This window comes from Crinia signifera, chromosome 5 (genome assembly GCF_055691185.1).
Source record: "Crinia signifera chromosome 5, ASM5569118v1, whole genome shotgun sequence".
Classification (NCBI taxonomy): Eukaryota; Metazoa; Chordata; class Amphibia; order Anura; family Myobatrachidae; genus Crinia; species Crinia signifera.
The window spans coordinates 141,318,430-141,336,111 of NC_139221.1; the positions used below are offsets into that span (position 1 = coordinate 141,318,430).

General features: G+C 41.4%; 3 pseudogenes; all 3 read right to left on the bottom strand.

Moving 5' to 3' along the window:
* Window positions 1–4,289: 4,289 nt before the first annotated feature.
* On the bottom strand, window positions 4,290–4,409 carry LOC146005975 (5S ribosomal RNA; annotated as a pseudogene).
* A 5,255-nt stretch (window positions 4,410–9,664) lies between these two features.
* LOC146005999 (5S ribosomal RNA) lies at window positions 9,665–9,782 on the bottom strand (annotated as a pseudogene).
* A 6,366-nt stretch (window positions 9,783–16,148) lies between these two features.
* Window positions 16,149–16,266, bottom strand: LOC146006000 (5S ribosomal RNA; annotated as a pseudogene).
* Between the last annotated feature and the right edge of the window lie 1,416 nt (window positions 16,267–17,682).

A 17,682-nucleotide genomic window follows, 5' to 3' on the forward strand; every position in this document is an offset into this window, starting at 1 on the left:
AAGGTCGCTTAGGACCAGGATGGCCCTCCACAGATCAGCAATCAGAAAGGCCCTGGCCGGGAAGGAGAACGACCAACCGGTGGCGAAGCATTTCGCTCAAGCTTCACATAAATTGACAGACTTCAAACACATGATCCTGGACCACATTCCGGAAACCATGAGAAGGGGTAATAGGGATGGAGCCCTACTCAAGAGAGAATCAGTCTGGATCCATTGGCTTAACACCATCAAGCCACATGGCCTTAATGATAAACTGCCAATTAGCATATTTCTCTAATTTATTCCATCTTCGTATAGTTGAGTCCCTTTGATGTTCTTGGCCACACCAGAGTGAACTGCCACACCTGACTTGAATACTGACCCATATAAAATCTCCGAGTGGCATGCCATCAACCTCCAAATGGTTGATAAGTATATGATCCACCCATTAAGCTTGATTCTTATCAGTAGTGCCCCAATCAGGCCTATCGCAGTGTGCTTTATTCTTCCTTCAATCTTTTCTGCTATCCTTTATCTTTCCAATTTATGTATATTTGATGTGCTCAACATGTAGTATGGACCCCTGCAGGGTGATCAAAGTAATTAGCCTAGACAGGCTAATCGCCTGTGTGCTTTCTTTTCATCTCCGATCTTTCTCGCTATCCTTTATCTTTCCAATTTATGTATATTTGATGTGCTCAACATGCAGTATGGACCCCTGCAGGGTGATCAAAACCAAGTAGCCTAGATAGGCCAATCACCGGTGTGCTTTCTCTTCATCTCCGATCTTTCTCGCTATCCTTTATTCTTCTATTGTTGTGTACCTGATGTTATTCATTAATTGATATGTACTTACCTTCACAACACCAGAACCAGCCCACATAGGCTGATCGTAGTGTGCTTTCTTTTCATCTCCAATCTTTCTCGCTATCCTTTATTCTTCACACATTGATTGTACATTTAAAATGCTTATACACGTGATACAAAACATTAAGACCTGACAATTCAGCTCATAAAAGCTGATTGTGATATGCCTTCTTTTTCGCTGTTTTTCAGCTTGTGGGCACTCCCCCTATACTAATAGGTGCACCGTAAGATGCACATCATATCCTATGACCACAATAAGGACGATCATTCTGATTAGATCAGAGTGATCGACATGAAACTGAGACGACATTTCAGTCCTTTATTTGTGCAAAGATCACAAAGGCGTCTCCATCAATTCACTGACACAACACAAAAATCAGTCCATATAGGCTGATCGTGGTGTGCTTTCTCTTCATCTTCATTCTTTCTCTCCATCCTTTTCCACTTACTGATTGTATTCCCAAAATTGCTAATACACTACAATTAGAACATTGAGATCTAATATCTCAGTCCTTACATTCCATCTCTCATCTTTCTTGTCATTTCCCTTTCTACAAGCATATATTTATCCCAATGAGGCACAAAAGCCGTGCTCGACACACACAGTGATGAATAACCTGCCTAGACCAAGGAATGGTCGACATGAGGTTGAGACGACATCAGCGTCCTGTCGACTGATAAACATAGAAACATTAGCGCATACCATATCACAGACCCTTTAGATATCCAGACTACCATAGATAGAAACAGATACATAGAAATGCACTACATAACACCCCGGGTGTACATACACTTATTGTGACATCAGCCAAATAGGCTGTCCTAACACTTACACTGGTAACACTATGGCTTCTTAAAATTACTCACTGACCATTGTTTTTAAGATATTGTATTGTAATGAAAAACTTTGCCTCTTTTCAGGATGTTTTAATTGGCTGACCTAACGGCGCCGGACAGACGCTCCCGTGAACCGCTTTACATACTAAGAGCTTGCGGTTCAGCACCATGACGCTGACACGCAAATTAAGATCTATCCCACTTCCGGCTTCTGCCTTCCGGTCCCAGCGACTTCCGGCAGCGGGCTCCCCGGCGTCTGAGTGGTCTCGCCTCACGGTAATATCACCCTATTTAAGTTTGATGTTTGATCACGATTGTTGTTGTTCTTACACCTTGACAAAGGGGCTAGTCCCCGAAACGTTGGAGTATCACTAAAACGATTTTTGAAAACCCATTGAGTGCCGCTGTCTGTCTGTACCTGGAGTATACCTGGATACATCTACATTATATATATATATATATATATATATAGTGGGTTGACGGACTGGCACTCTCCTCTCCTGGGTCAGCCGCCCTGGTGCTCGGCTAAGCAATATTTGGATGGATGAACAAAAAAGCAGGCACTCCAGGGACTTGGTGTAAATCGTGTATTAGAAAAAATCAGCAATAGACACAGCCAACGTTTCGAGGCAACAACGCCCCTTTGTCAAGGCAAAATCAATGGTGAAAACACAGCAATGCTGTGTTTTCACCATTGATTTTGCCTTGACAAAGGGGCGTTGTTGCCTCGAAACGTTGGCTGTGTCTATTGCTGATTTTTTCTAATACACAATTTACACCAAGTCCCTGGAGTGCCTGCTTTTTTGTTCATCCATCTATATATATATATATATATATATATATATATATATATATATATATACACATACAGTATATATGTGTGTGTGGACATATATGTGGACATATATGTGGACAAATGTATAAGGAGAACAGTGACTGTGCGATTACAAAGCTGATTATGAAAAATATTATATATATTTATTTAGATGACAAAAAGGTATATATGGACATGGGGTAAAAATGCATAAAAATTACAAAGGAGGATACGTAAACATTGTATGTGGATAAAAAAATATTTTTACATATAAAAACTATACATAAATACAAATATATTAAGATAAGTAAGAATATTCAAAAAAGTGCTTATCTCAAGATGTTGGTAGGAGGTTAGGTCACCCAACGTGTTTTGTCAATGTGACTTCATCAAGGGGTAGGGAGCAACTGAAGCTAGGCCGGTATTTCTACCTGTATGCCTGTCCAGGAGCTCTGTGATATCACTTCCTGTGACTCATTGATCATAAAGGACTGTAAGTGTCCCATCCTATTGTAAAGGTACATAGTGCACTCTATTATATATAACCACTTCATATTAACACAGTCGCTATAATCAGAACATTTAAAATCATTAGAATATGTCGAACACATGAATATTTGATAAATCGCGGCACTTCCGCCACGTTTCCGGGGTCCTTGAAGCGCTAGTGCACATGTCCGGCTTTTTGTATTGCCAGGGGATCAGTGACCTTCTCTGTTATTTGCGCATGCGCCAGGGGGAGACAATCCCGGCGGAGCTTCACAGGGCTTTTGTTATCAGGTGCCGGCAGCCATTTTCTTATGGACTTCTAAGCCTGACATCTGATGCATTCTTTACAGTGGCCATCTTATTGTAGTTATTGTGCCGTGTGAGTTTCCATATAAGAGAACAAACACATAGTAACTATACAGCTCAGTGTTATATCTATGTATAGTTTAATATCTAGTCATATGGGGAGAGTTTTAGGTGGATAAATAAATAAATAGATAATACAGGTTGAGTATCCCGTATCCAAAATGCTTGGGACCAGGAGAATTTTGGATAACGGATTATTCCGTATTTCGGAATATTTTAATATTTCAATTATGTATTTTGAAGTATCTTGCATGTATGCTGTATAAACACATAAAATACACACAAATATATTTTATTACCACATAAAATACACACAAATATATTTTATTTGTTCAAAAAACAAGGTTTCAAAACAAGAAACAAAATTTGTGTACTATCTCAGGTATTGAATTTGAATGCCAAGCAATCATTTTCTTGCACATCTATAGTGCCAGTTACATATCATGTCTCCAGTAGTGCTGTTACAAATGTCCCCAGTGAGTTTTTAGCAAAAAAAATATTTTTTTTTTCACTTTCTGGAATGTATGGTTTTCGGAATAATTCGGATAACGGATACTCGGATACGGGATACTCAACCTGTAGTGCATATAAATGAGATTTAAAAACGCCAACTTACTATAGTATGGTGATTGATCTTATTAGAATTGAAAACATTATATTAAGAATAGGTGCTTAATATGTCAAATAAATAAATAAGGGAAAGTGCTGGATACCTAAGGGGTATAAATGTTAGAGTTGAAAATATACCAATATATACATGAAATAGTGCTATTTGTGCCATAGCTGCAATTAAGGAAAAGTGCAGAGTTATCTGAGTATATAATACTTATTTTAGAAGGTGCTAAGTGCTATAGATCATGAGGTGCTATAGCGCTAAGGTGCAGTGTGTGTACTCCATAGATAGATTGCATATCTCCCCCAGTGGTCCTTCATTAATTTACTACAGCACTGGGTTTTCCCAAGAGGTCTCCCATCTTGGTACTAGCCCGGCCCAACACTGCTTAGCTTCCAAGATCAGACAAGAATGGGCATAACAAAGTGTGGTTTGACTGTAGATTAATACAATGACACTTAGATAGGCTTTATTAGAGTTTTTATTAGTAATCAAGCACCCAGAAATATAAAGATTGTGTGATAAAAGAATAAAATGAGATAATTGTATTCCAGATTGACCTTATAAAAATGGTGCTATTTCATAACTGTCATTAAAACCCAGGGGATGCAGAGTGTTCAATTCGAAGATCCAGTACATTTCCATGTGGGATAGTTTGCCAGATCGCCACCTCTTGGTCCCAGTTTGACCCATTCGATGGCCTTAAAGGTCAATCCCTCTGGATTAGCATTGTGATGACTTTCAAAGTGCTTATAGATGGTGTGGCTGTCAATCTTGTTTTTAATGTTCCCACTGTGTTCCTGAATTCTCATTTTCAGTGGTCTCTTTGTTTTCCCCACGTATTTCAGGTGGCATGGGCATTCCAGAAGATAGAATTCCAGAAGATAGATAGATTACAGTTCATAAAGTGTTTGATGAGGTATTCCTTGGTGTCATTGAAGTTGGTGAAACGCTTTCTGTTTGGATGGACAAATCTATTTTGGGAATAGATTTTGTGATACCAGTAAGCGCAGTTCAATGAAAAGATGGTGCAGCCAGCTCCTGCAACAATGGAAGGTACACCACCTTCACAAGTACAATTGGAAGAAAATGGATGTGTTGCTGGAGCTCGGCGCAACCCCTTTCATTAAGATGTATGAGACAACTTGTATTTAAACAAGAATTTATTGATAACAAGACAATGGGGAATAAAAGACAATGGGAAAATAAAATGAACAATAGAATTTGGTGAGGACTTCACCTGAATACCATACAAATCATGCAGAAAAACAATTAAGCATGGGGGTCTTGATCTCACCGAAAGCAGGGGGTGCAGTGGGCTATACTTCTAGTAGAAGGTCTGCGGCACCACAGCAGATGGCTTGCCTGGATCAAGATCCACAATGGTAAAGTGCTGGTGCGTCCTTGATAAAGTGTCCTGTGCCTTCTTGTAAAGTGCAGAAGTGTCTCTTGTTGCACTGGTGAAGGTGAAAGTGTCCGTGAAGCTGCAACGCGTTTCGGAGAAACTACAGTCTCCTTTTTCAAGCTGGATGGACAAATCTGCAAATATTGCACTTTCCACACTTGTAGGAACTAAATGTAGTGCTAAATAAATGTTAGGGTGTGCCACCCGGAAAGTAACTCACCAACACCAACCCAAGGGGTTATTTAGCACTATTTATTTTCCACTAATATATTATACTTTTTAGCACTTCACATTTTAACCTCTAGCTTCTGCTACTTTCTTATTAATACACCTTTAGCTTAGTTTTTCACTTGTGTGACTGGCCTATGCAAACCTTTTTGGTGTTCTGCTCCCCAGATTCAAACTTAGTATTAGGGACCCACCAGAAATGAGGTCACCGTGAAGCTGGTTGGTGGGCAAATATTTATTGGCCAATTAATATACCAAGAACCTCTATTATTGATTAATAATATGGAGTGTGCATCTGCACAATGTATTTTTCTTTGCAGAACTACAAGTCCCAGCATGATGGCACCTCATGTATATAGGGTGTGCATTCTAAGATCCCCCCCCCCATAAGCTAATATTGTGTACACCTGTACACCTGAAGGTTGGGACTCCTTCAACTTAGAGTAGCACCCCAGCCACCTGATTTGAATATTATTTTAACAGCTTGGTCCCTGGTAGCCACAGACTGCAAACTGGAGGCACAATGTAGGTAAGACATAAATTTGACATTAATTGCTAGTCTTGGGGATGGATTTGGTTCCGCGCCCCAGATTCAAACTTAGTATTAGGGACACACCAGAATTGAGATCACCGTGAAGCTGGTTGGTGGGCAAATATTTATTGGCCAATTAATATACAAAGAACCTCTATTATTGATTAGTACTATGGAGTGTGCATCTGCACCATGTATTTTTCTTTTTAGATGCGTGTAACATGATTTAGAGCAGTGGTTTCCAACCTGGGGTACTAGTACCCCTGGGGGTACTCTGCAGACCAGTTGGGGGTACTTGGAAATAATATTGGTAATGGCGGAAGAAGAAAAAGTCTCCCAATGGCAAAAGAAGTCTACCATCGACATGTATACAAGCCACGTTGTATCATTTCCAGTTCCATCTGCAGCGACATCAGCGTCTCCTCGTGCTTTTGCCTAACCAGCAATTCACTGAGAGCTACCTGTGAACATCTGCCCCGCACTGACATGGGTGGAAGAAGCATTAATCCTACAGGCGTTAGCGGGAACTCTGGAGACAATACACAGCCAGCGGCCAGACAAAGACGGAACTGATTCCTGACCATATGCTAGTCCACGGCTACTCCTTAATATTAGGACACGCATACTGCTCACTTCCACTCCTAAGTACTGTGGAAATTTCAAATTGAGAGGAGGGGTACTTATAAATGAAAAGACTAATCAAGGGGGTACGGGAGAGAAAAAAGGTTGGGAACCACTGATTTAGAGGAATAAAGGACAGTTCAGAGATGAGGATGACCCCTAGGCAGTGAGCTTGTGGAGTAGGATTGATTGTTTTGTTCTAAACAGTGATAGAGATATCAGGCTGGTTAATACTCTTGGCCTGGTTGGAATATAATTAATTCTGTTTTGGAAATGTTGAGTTTGAGGTGGTGAGATGACATCCAAGATGAAATGGCAAAAAGGCATTCAGAGACAATTCAGTGGAGGATAGATATCCTTTTATTATCATCAGGGTAAAGATTATACTGAAATCCTTAAGAGTTGATTTGCATCACTGTTTATGATGGCTGACATAGTGACTTTTGTGCACTCCTATTTGCAAGATGGATCCATGTGACAGATGTACAGTATATGTGCCTTTTCCGTAATGACCTACCTTTATCAGTGATACAGTATTTTATTTAAGTTGAAGTCTTTTTCAAAAGGGCATTGTTGTCCAGGAAGTGACTTCAGTTTGACTCTCATTCCTTCTCTAGATATGTCCAACTTCTCACTGAGGTTTCCCAGGTAAGGTGCATTTTAGATGATCACCAGGCTGATTCCACTAAGCCCCTACCTCAGGGTTGGGCAACACCGGCCCTCCAGATGTTAATGAACTACACATCCCAGGATGCTTTGCATTAGTTTTGCTATGTGGCCATGCTGAAACTGATGCAAGGCATGCTGGGATGTGTAGTTCATCAACATCTGGAGGGCCGGTGTTGCCCAGCCCTGCCCTACCTATATTAAACACTATCATTCATTTATAGATTCAATTATAGTTTTTTGACCCATTGTAGGCAATATCCCAATTATTACAATGCTCAGTAGGAAAAGAGGGGATGCTATGCAAGTCACCGCATCCGTTCGCACAGAGAGCATGCACATGCGCATAAATGGTTATGCACATTGAAGAACTAAAACATCGCTCGGGGGAGTGAATCAATCTGATTAACCTCCTTGTACCATGAGACCAGCTATTCCCTATCATTTGTGTACATGTGCATATAGTATAATCAGGGGTTAAAGTGAGGAGGAACTGGGTGGAACTGAGTTCCACCACCTCTAATGGTGAGGTGGATCATTTTAACCTCCACATTGGCCCTGCAAAATAATTCTCAGAAAAAAGCATTCTAGTTTAGAGGGGGCTGCCAAAAACACTACCATTGGTCATGTATCTGCCTAATGGGGGGATGAGAGGGGCAAAATTCGTTAGCATAGATAAATGAGTTCCACCACCTCTACATGTCCGCTTTAATATTTTTTGGTGGCAGGAATCACAACAAAACTTATAACATAAATTTTGCATTCTCTGTCATTTACTGCCCAGCAGTTCAAATTAGGTGATCTCCATATACAATAAGAAAAATTCTAATTAAGAAACATATTTTTTCTTAATATCCATAAAATTCATTGCAATGATTATATTGATACCCACTGTGAATTATTAAAAGATAAACTTAATAGAACAGTGTATTTCTTGGCTATGAAACTAGTGCCTTTTTTAATAAATGTCCATAATATATTAACTTTTACTGCAAACACAGCAGCATTGAAATATAAATTATATTTTCAACACTTTATGGACTAAAAATAAAATAAGGAATGACAATGCCTTTTATGGTTTACAATGCTAATATTTTATATTTGGAAGCAGGATATCTGTACAATATATCTACTTTCTGTTTTACGCATTGTGATAAGAGAATAAACTGTTATAAAATAAATACTGTACACTGTTGTGTCCACTTTTTAAAGTACACAAATGATGTGCTGCAACCTAACTAAGGGCCTTATTCTAGTTCACTCTTTCTGACAAAATCCTTCTTAGATGGACAAAACCATTTGCACTGCAGGGGGGCAGATGTTACTTGTGCAGAGAGAATTAGATTTGGGTGGGGTTTTCCTTCAAAGTGAGATCTATTTTGCACTGTAAAAATAAAGCAGCCAGTATTTACCATGCACAGAAACAAAGTAACTCACCCAAATGTAATTCTCTATGCACATTTTACATCTGCCCCCCTGCAGTGCACAAGGTTTTGTCCATCTAAGAAGGATTTTGTCAGAAAGAGTGAACTAAAATAAGGCCCTAAATAACACATTCAGATATGGGGCTAATTAACTTCTTTTGGGGTTGAGTTGGATTGGCACAGGTAAGGTTTTAATGCAAATTTGAAGTATAAACCAACATGTGTGCCGTTGCTCGGTAGTAAGATTAAACGGCAAGGGCTAACGGTTGGTGGTGCTCCCAAATGGAGTTCAAATGTTGAACTGAAAAGGAAAGTCAGAGGTGACTTGAAGGGAACCCGACAAGGTTTTTTGGGGCACGCTTATAAGTAATAATATATGTTTGATATGGTGTCTATTAGTTAAAACATAACTTTTAATTCTCGAAACACTTAAAAGACAGATTTAGCATAAGAGGAGTTGCACATTTACTGAGGAAATTCAGTTTATTGAATTAATTCTTCCTCCTCCAAGCAGTGAATCAAAGTAGTGCTGACAAGGTCAGGTATTTAATTAAAGATAAACTTAGCGAAAATTAGTCACACATATAGCTATTTCTTATTCTGGCAGTTATAACAGAAAATGATGCCTGTTTATCATCTAGGATTGAAATAGCAATTCAAATGGCGCAGGACACACCACCCCTCAGTAATCAGTTTAAATAGTATAATGTGATATCAGAAGGAGGGGTTTAGAGTCATAGCTTGACAGGAGAAAATCAGGGTAGAAGTAAGGAGGTGTGAATGGAGCGTCACTCTCACAGCTGTTGGCTTCTGCTGTTGTGGTGAATTGCGGCACCGACTATTCCCTGTTAGTTCCCCAGACAGGTACTTGGCCGGCCCTTCACTGCTTAGCTTCTGGGTTCGGATGGTACCAGGCGATTCAGTGAGGTATGGCCGTATATTTGGAGTGCAAGAGCCCTGCTGGTGGAAAGTGAGCTCAAGCGTGCTTCTGCTGTTGGTCCTGCAGTAATAGGATCCTCCCTGTTACCATCAAGGCCTTGCAGGGTGAGTAATTAGCAGGAGGGCCAATGAGAGAGTCACTAGGGGGTGAGATATAGGGTAATATGAAAGAGGGGGAATCTTGTGTCTGAGCCCAACTTCTGCTGTCCCCAATCTTACAATGTATAGGATTGGGGATGAGAGAGACGGGGTGAGACGATCCTCCCTGGAGTGGAAACCATGAAAATTTAGATGAGAGTAAAAAGGTGAATGTGCCCTCAGTCCAAGAAATTGGCTAGTGTTCCAGGTGTCAGAATAGGGTTTGTCTGATCACCCAGTTCACCCAGGGGTTTGTTTAGTACTGTTTAGTGAGCAAAAGAAACAGTGACAAATACTGACATTTAGCCAAATTGGCAGATTTTTGACGCTGTAGTATTACAGGATAGCAGTTCTTGTGGTTTAGACACAGTTAATGGTGTCTTACAGTAAATACACAACAAATAAACTGGTAAGCTAGCCACAGAAAAGATTCTTGGGTACACGGTGTACTGAATGGATCCTGACTGTTTTACAATTAGTAGATTAGAGCTGACCTGTCCTGGATGTGGACTTAGTCTGCAGGTCAGAGTATATGCAAAGTATACTGAGCAGCAAGTATAACCTGTCTATTTAGAAGGCAGGTTGGTAAATTGGGTCTGACAGATCCTGGCCCTTTGCCAGATCTGCAGGTCCTAGTGTGTATACAGCATGGGTTGTATGACAGATCACCTATAGGTCCTCTAAGCACATAGAGTAATTTTGTACAATCCGGAGATCTAAGCATACAGAGTAATATAGTACAATCAGGAGATCCAGTGTATGTAAAGTTATTTGCATGTACATATGCACGTCCTGTGCTTTGAGCAGTGTAAGGTAAAGAAACACTGGTCAGTGTGCACTGCAGTTTAATATACCGCGCAATCTATAGTAAGAAATCACCCCAAATTTTACCAAACACAAAACATATCCTTCTACTGATGCATTTGTGGTGTTGCTACAAAAGCGCGTCAGTCCTGTAGACAGAGCTGCATTAAGTGGAGCTGCTCTGGAGTGTGGGTGCTGCTGAATAAATTTGTTTGCAGGCACAGCCTGCTTTACCTTGCTGCCCAGATGCAGCGAAGAAAGCGGAAGGTAGTCGGACGCCGGAGCGGGGTGTCCGTGGGGCGCACGGTCAAGGGTGTCCTGAGGGGGGTGTGTCCTGCGCGTCAGAGGACACGTGTTTCGCTGTAAAGCTTGTTCACTGACGCGTGGAGGACAAGAGGGGGATACCCCTCTTATGACGGAGATATCAGCCAACCAGGAGAGGCGCCGCTGATTGACATAAGGCGCAGCCAATCAGACGGGCCTGTGACGTACCTCTCAGCTGTAACGACTAGCTGGAGTGTAAGTCCAGTGAACTTTGATGTGAAGCGTCAGATCGTTCTGACGTAGGTGTGTTTATTTGGTGTGATCCATCAAGCGTGCAGTCAGGCAAGTGATGCCGCAAATAGACGGCATAATAGAATATGGTATTTTATATTATATGAAGCCAGATGGATATGCGCCCATAGTATAGTGAATAGTCATGCTGGAAAAAACGATCTATCCGGCTGGCTTTTAAATAATGAGGTTTCCACCAAGCTGCATATGATAATGGAGGCTTTAAACCAATAGCTTATTCAAGTATCAATGACACTGATGTTTTAGAGTAGTGCATCTTATTATTGAAATGAACCAAAACAAAACAAAAACAAAAATAGATAAAAAGATAGGGGAAATGTATGGTAATGAGAGTGCCTGGTATAGCACCTTCTATTGTTGACTATTATCTGGGGGAAGCCAGTGGAGGGAGGCGTGTTGGTACGGATATTTTTTGTTTATTTATTAGATATTGTTTTTATTTTTTATTTTATATTTTTTGGTCCCACATCACTGGGATATGTCGTCCTGCTGGGGGTAAAAGGAAAAATAAAATAAGAATTAGAGACAGTGTGTGAATAACATAACAAATGCTGCTGTAAAGATCAACCATTGTAAGCGGTACATAGGATGGGGATTGTAGTAGCCACATATACTGGCATGATTGGACTAATATTGAGAGTATTGTGTCGAAGTCACCTGTGGTCAGGACATTAAGCAAGGTGTTTAAGAGGGACAGCCTATTGAACATGGGATTGAGGAGTACTGGTAGTTGTTACCGAACTGGTATGGTGCTGTGAGCGTTGTCTCAAAAAACCTTGATATGAGGCGTGATAACTACGCACTTGGTATTGGACTAGGGGTATAGGGAAGAAAAGTGGGAAATAAGATATTCAATGCAGGAAAGCACTGAAGTTGATACCCTCATTGAGGCCGTTTGGTGCCAGGGTCATTAGTTGAAAGATCCACCAGCTCTCTCTTCTTAAAAGGGCATTGTTAATATCCCCACCTCTTCTGCCAAGGTGGATTTGTTCCAGTCCAAAGAAAGAGAGGGTATCCGTATTCGAATTATGGACTTGTAGGAAGTGGCGGGCAACTGTAGTGATGGTTTTAAATTTCTTCCGGTCACTTGCAGCATTCCTTACATTGCTTATATGCTCCAAAATTCTCTGCTTCAGGGGTCTTGATGTCATCCCTACGTATTTGATTTGGCAGGGGCACGTGATGCAGTAGATCATGTTGGGGCATTTGCAATTGTAGAATCCCCGAATGTTTATGGTATCCCCATATCTGTTTTTCATAGTGGTGATATTGGTGACGTGAGTGCATGCTTTGCACCCTCCACACGGGTAACTGCCTGTGGTCGTGGGTTTGTTCGGTTGTTTGGCTACATAGTGACTGTGGACCAAGTTATCCCTAAGGTTTGGGGCCCGTCGCCAACTCATGTCTACTCTTTTGTTGAGAGTGGTTGCTAGGTCGTCATCTGATAGTAACACATGCCAGTGTCTTTGGATGATATTGGTGATATCTTTCCACTCATTGCAGAAGTCGCCCACCATCCTTATGGTTTTGGTATCTTCAGGGATAGATTTAGTACGGAACAGCATCTCATCCCTTTCCATGGATTGGGTGTCTCTTTTGGCTTTCTTGATGGTCCTTTTTGAATAGCCCCGTTCTTGTAGCCTGATGGCAAGGTCTTTACATTTGTCTTCGTATACTGCGTCTTCTGAGCAATTACGGCGTAATCGCAAGAATTCTCCTTTTGGGAGGTTGGTCTTCGTGGGAGGAAAGTGGGCACTGGTATTATGCAGCAAACTGTTCGTTGAGGTCGTTTTCCTGTATATCTCTGTTGACAGGACATTATTGATTCCACGATAGATGCGTAGGTCAAGGAAGGTGATGCTGTTCTTGCTCCATTCATAGGTGAATTTAAGATTCAGGTTATTGTTATTAAGTTTTTGGATGAAATCTGTTAAGTGTTGATGTGTACCCTTCCAAATGATCAGAATGTCATCAATATAACGCATCCAGCTGTGTATACAATCAGTGTCCATCTCTTCTTGGAAAACAAATTCTCTTTCCCACCACCCAAGGAAGAGGTTTGCGTAGGTTGGGGCACATGCTGCCCCCATCGCTGTCCCTCTTCCTTGGATGTAGTAATGATTATTGAAGACAAAGTAATTTTTGCGCAGGACAAAGTCTAGGAGATCGAGGAGAAAGACGTGAAATTCTGTTATGCCTTCCATTTCCATGAAGTATTTGACAGCCTGTATTCCAAGATCGTGTTTTATGCAGTTATACAGGGATTCCACGTCTAGGGATACCAAGAGGTGGTCATCCTCCAATTGGACATCATGAATTTTTCTTAGGACGTCAGCTGTATCCTTCGTGTAGGACGGTAGGCTTGTGACATGATGTCTGAGGTGAACATCTAGAAAGGTGCATGCATTTTCAATCAACGATCCGTTGCCGGAGACAATCGGTCTCCCGGGTGGTTCTCTGAGATTTTTATGCACCTTGGGTAGTAAATAGAAGGTGGCTATTCTGCGGTTTGGGTTTTTGAGAAACAGGTGTTCAGATTTTGTGATGATCCCTTTTGCAAGGGCTCCATTGATTATTCTATCGTATGTTGTTTAGAAGTTGATTGTGGGGTCAAATAGAGTTTTGGAGTAACATGATTTGTCATCCAATTGTTTATGTACCTCTTTAAGATACATTTGGGTCGGCCATAACACGATGTTGCCACCCTTGTCAGAAGGTTTAATTAGTACATCCTGCCATTTTTGGATTTCCTTTAACGCTTGGGTTTCAGAGTGTGTGAGGTTGGTGTTGGATCTGTGTTTCTTCTTTTTTTGGTGAAGATTGTCCAGGTCACGGGATACCAGTTTTGTGAAGATTTTAACCTCGGGACAGATGGTATCATTCGGGAAGAATGTTGATTTTTTCTTGCATATAACTCTATTGGAGGGTGTCAGATCATCATTATTCTGCAGTTCTTCTAGGTTTTGGATGGCCTGTAGTTCCCTTGTTGACCATTCAGTGGAGGTGCCCTCAGTCCGGTCCTTGTCACGTTGAGCATGGAACTTGGCAAGTAATAATTTCCTTCCGAAAAGATTTATGTTGGTTTCCCATTTGAAACGGTTAAAAGTCTTAGATGGAGAGAAAGAGAGGCCCTTTTCCAGGACTCCAATTTGAGTGGGGGTTAAGTTGTGTTCAGAAAGGTTAATGATCTGAAGTTTCATTGTCTGTAGGTCTGTGGTTGTCTGTTCCTTTGGGATTGTCTGCTCGGTTGCCTGGGCTCCCATCTCGACCAATCCCTTCTTCTGTTTCTTCCTCCCTCTTCTCGTCTTCCTCTTCCTCTGTATTGGCCTCTCCCGTTTCCAAAATCTAAAAAATCTTCCGAACCTCTGATGTTGGTATTGGCGTATGTGCTGTCACTGTTTTCATCAGCGCTAGAATATTCAGATTCCGAGGGCGATGGTGTGCCTCTTGGGCCGTAATTGGTGTCTTTCCTCTGTGTTCTTTGGAATCTTGCCCAATTGAAGATTCTGCCAGATGCAAAGTCCTGTTGGTCCCTGAGAAATTTACTTCTCTTACGCTCTATTATGGTTTCTTCGTATTTTTCTAGGTCTTTTTTGTTTTTTTCAAAGTTATTCTGGAAAGCTGGATCAGTCTCCCACTTTTCTAATTTCTTCCCCAATGCCTCGATTTTCTGGGTGCACTCTTCCAATATAAGGTGGTTATGGCGTATTAGGATTGACATTAGGTCCTGTGAGCATTTGAGTAAGCTCGCTTCCCATTCTTTCCTCAAGTTTTCAGTGTGTAGGTCAAATGCCGGAAAGGTTTTAGGTCTGAGGCCTCTTGGTGTTATCTTTTGTTTGCAGTAGTTCTCGAGGCTCGAGAGGTCCCAACTTGACCTGGTTTGTTTCTGTAGGATTTTTTTGAGGGTAGTCAGGTCGTCATCCCAGCCTTGGTCTCCTTCTATCCGGGTTGTTTGTGTGGGGAAAACTGAATCAAAGTTGCTGTTTTTGTGTTTGCTGATTAGTTCATTTCGCAGGTTAAATGTTGACATTATCTGCTGGTAATTTTTGTTCACAATGAGGTTATCTTGGCTCCGGTTGACTGGTGGTCTATAAGTAGTGTTTAGGTAAAGTAAATTAGTTACTGGTGATGTTACCGTGCTCAATCCCAGAATCTGAGACAGACCTCAGTGGGATATCAACTTCTTTTGGGGTTGAGTTGGATTGGCACAGGTAAGGTTTTAATGCAAATTTGAAGTATAAACCAACATGTGTGCCGTTGCTCGGTAGTAAGATTAAACGGCAAGGGCTAACGGTTGGTGGTGCTCCCAAATGGAGTTCAAATGTTGAACTGAAAAGGAAAGTCAGAGGTGACTTGAAGGGAACCCAACAAGGTTTTTTGGGGCACGCTTATAAGTAATAATATATGTTTGATATGGTGTCTATTAGTTAAACATAACTTTTAATTCTCGAAACACTTAAAAGACAGATTTAGCATAAGAGGAGTTGCACATTTACTGAGGAAATTCAGTTTATTGAATTAATTCTTCCTCCTCCAAGCAGTGAATCAAAGTAGTGCTGACAAGGTCAGGTATTTAATTAAAGATAAACTTAGCGAAAATTAGTCACACATATAGCTATTTCTTATTCTGGCAGTTATAACAGAAAATGATGCCTGTTTATCATCTAGGATTGAAATAGCAATTCAAATGGCGCAGGACACACCACCCCTCAGTAATCAGTTTAAATAGTATAATGTGATATCAGAAGGAGGGGTTTAGAGTCATAGCTTGACAGGAGAAAATCAGGGTAGAAGTAAGGAGGTGTGAATGGAGCGTCACTCTCACAGCTGTTGGCTTCTGCTGTTGTGGTGAATTGCGGCACCGACTATTCCCTGTTAGTTCCCCAGACAGGTACTTGGCCGGCCCTTCACTGCTTAGCTTCTGGGTTCGGATGGTACCAGGCGATTCAGTGAGGTATGGCCGTATATTTGGAGTGCAAGAGCCCTGCTGGTGGAAAGTGAGCTCAAGCGTGCTTCTGCTGTTGGTCCTGCAGTAATAGGATCCTCCCTGTTACCATCAAGGCCTTGCAGGGTGAGTAATTAGCAGGAGGGCCAATGAGAGAGTCACTAGGGGGTGAGATATAGGGTAGTATGAAAGAGGGGGAATCTTGTGTCTGAGCCCAACTTCTGCTGTCCCCAATCTTACAATGTATAGGATTGGGGATGAGAGAGACGGGGTGAGACGATCCTCCCTGGAGTGGAAACCATGAAAATTTAGATGAGAGTAAAAAGGTGAATGTGCCCTCAGTCCAAGAAATTGGCTAGTGTTCCAGGTGTCAGAATAGGGTTTGTCTGATCACCCAGTTCACCCAGGGGTTTGTTTAGTACTGTTTAGTGAGCAAAAGAAACAGTGACAAATACTGACATTTAGCCAAATTGGCAGATTTTTGTGGCTGTAGTATTACAGGATAGCAGTTCTTGTGGTTTAGACACAGTTAATGGTGTCTTACAGTAAATACACAACAAATAAACTGGTAAGCTAGCCACAGAAAAGATTCTTGGGTACACGGTGTACTGAATGGATCCTGACTGTTTTACAATTAGTAGATTAGAGCTGACCTGTCCTGGATGTGGACTTAGTCTGCAGGTCAGAGTATATGCAAAGTATACTGAGCAGCAAGTATAACCTGTCTATTTAGAAGGCAGGTTGGTAAATTGGGTCTGACAGATCCTGGCCCTTTGCCAGATCTGCAGGTCCTAGTGTGTATACAGCATGGGTTGTATGACAGATCACCTATAGGTCCTCTAAGCACATAGAGTAATTTTGTATAATCCGGAGATCTAAGCACACAGAGTAATATAGTACAATCAGGAGATCCAGTGTATGTAAAGTTATTTGCATGTACATATGCACGTCCTGTGCTTTGAGCAGTGTAAGGTAAAGAAACACTGGTCAGTGTGCGCTGCAGTTTAATATACCGCGCAATCTATAGTAAGAAATCACCCCAAATTTTACCAAACACGTGTTTCGCTGTAAAGCTTGTTCACTGACGCGTGGAGGACAAGAGGGGGATACCCCTCTTATGACGGAGATATCAGCCAACCAGGAGAGGCACCGCTGATTGACATAAGGCGCAGCCAATCAGACGGGCCTGTGACGTACCTCTCAGCTGTAACGACTAGCTGGAGTGTAAGTCCAGTGAACTTTGATGTGAAGCGTCAGATCGTTCTGACGTAGGTGTGTTTATTTGGTGTGATCCATCAAGCGTGCAGTCAGGCAAGTGATGCCGCAAATAGACGGCATAATAGAATATGGTATTTTATATTATATGAAGCCAGATGGATATGCGCCCATAGTATAGTGAATAGTCATGCTGGAAAAAACGATCTATCCGGCTGGCTTTT